This window comes from Aplysia californica, unplaced genomic scaffold (genome assembly GCF_000002075.1).
Source record: "Aplysia californica isolate F4 #8 unplaced genomic scaffold, AplCal3.0 scaffold00054, whole genome shotgun sequence".
Lineage (NCBI taxonomy): Eukaryota > Metazoa > Mollusca > Gastropoda > Aplysiida > Aplysiidae > Aplysia > Aplysia californica.
Genome location: NW_004797324.1, coordinates 1,469,032 through 1,470,914, shown reverse-complemented (window position 1 = coordinate 1,470,914; position 1,883 = coordinate 1,469,032). Strand labels below are relative to the sequence as shown.

At 41.4% G+C, this 1,883-nt stretch overlaps 1 protein-coding gene across 1 annotated transcript in view; it reads right to left on the bottom strand.

Annotated features, from left to right (window-relative positions):
• LOC101855406 (short transient receptor potential channel 4) overlaps positions 1–1,883 on the bottom strand; it is a gene marked incomplete in the record, with an annotated part of 381,687 nt that overhangs the window by 35,511 nt on the left and 344,293 nt on the right.

Sequence of the window (1,883 nt, the reverse complement as noted above, 5' to 3'; positions counted from 1 at the left end):
AGAGAGAGAGAGAGAGAGAGAGAGAGAGAGAGAGAGAGAGAGCAAGAGAAACAGACAAAGTGAAATAGGGACAGGGACAGAGAGACAGAGACACAGTGAGATCTACCTTTTTGTGTTTGTACTTGATGGCCAAAAAAATAAAATAAAAAAATAAAAAAAATAAACTGAAAATTGGGAACTGGAGGGAACCACTGGCTGCACTTGCACCATTTCCATTTCCCTCTTTGCATTTATCATTGATCACGGGTTTTTCCCTCTTGATTAATATAGATAAACCTTATAACATGATATCTATCCATCCATTCATTTATCCATCCATGCATTCACCCACCCACCCACCCATCCCCCATTCATCCATCCACTAATTCTTCCTAGTCCATCTACCTGCCTAGTTGCCTATCTACTCACCTACTTTTCCACCTACTTATGTCCGAATATCCCTTCAATTCTAATTTGATCCATCACTCCAGTCATCTTTCCCTCTCTTCATAACACAAAATCTCTTTCAGTGTGGCTTCCACTTCTTCAGACTTCAAAGTTAACAAGACGTGAGTAACTAGATCTATTCTTTCCTTGGTATGGAAGGCTCTGTATTTTTAGTTATGGTTTTATTTTAAGTAAGAGTTTTAAGGCAATTTCAACACAAAATATAGGTCCTATAATTGACACCCTTTTGAGTTGATACTAGAGAGTAGCATACAAAGAAAGTAAGGAGAAGAGATAAGGACGCTAGATGTTTGATAGGAAACAGAAGAAGCAAACCAGACTAGAATACCCGCCAACCAACCACAGGCTCTGTGTTACCCAATGTGTAACAGATGGAATAAGATAGTGTCAGCGAGGAACAATTCTAACGTATGTGTGCGCCTGCGCAGCTATTTCAACAACATACTTTTATGCAACCCACCCGTATTAATTTAACCTACTCAAACAGTGCTCCATGTTTCATATAGGCTTTTTTCTCGAGTTCACTGACAAAAGCTTGTAAGTGAAGACTGCACAGCAAATTTTCATAGAAAAGGGTAAAAAAAGATTCATTTCAAAACGTTATTTGTGTGGGAAATACACCAGTTCCTATGTATCAAGCAAATAGGCAGTTTGAAACCACAGCACCGTGTAACATAATAATGTCAGTGTTGTAATATATTTAGGCTGTAATAAGACAGAAGTTAACTCTCAAAGTCTCCCCTGAAATATTTGCAAGGGATACAGTTTTCACCTGACAAAAAGTCCCTAACGCTAAGGACTTACATTTCCATGGCCTCCTTGGAGGAAAAGCCAAACGGAGGGAAAGCAGGTGGCAACAGATGAGTTAAGTTGCATTAAGTTCTGAGTCTTATCTCATGTGCCAATCATGAGAGCCGGGAAGCCCTGGGCTACTGCTGTCCGCGCCAGGTGTGGGTTGGATTCACCTTACAGGTGCCTTCTCAGTTCTCACCTCACGTGCACCTGTGCCCATCACGTGGTTAGCCCAGGTCTCGCTCGTACAGCGCCCCCTGGTTAACGAGCTGACGTTCTGTCCCATGGTGCTAATTAACACCTTTCAAATCGCTGCGTGGAGAATTTTGTTTACTACGTTTTGTTTACGTCATACAAGACGATGTTTCAAGACACACAGAGAAAAGTGAAAAAAGACGTTGAAAGCGAAATGGCAATAAGAACTCATCTTAATTATGAAAGGGTGCTCTGACTATTTTAGCGTTTTCCCTTTCTTCTGAGGTGTTTGGGGGTGGGCGGGGGGTGGGGGGGGGTAGACCTGAGCTAAAGTTCTTGCCTCTCTCGCTAAAGTAGATAGGGCTATGTTTTCCACAGATGTGGGCTTTTAAAAAGAAAATTTTAATATCCCATGCCTCAAGCAAAATGAAGCGGGAGTGATTTTTTTT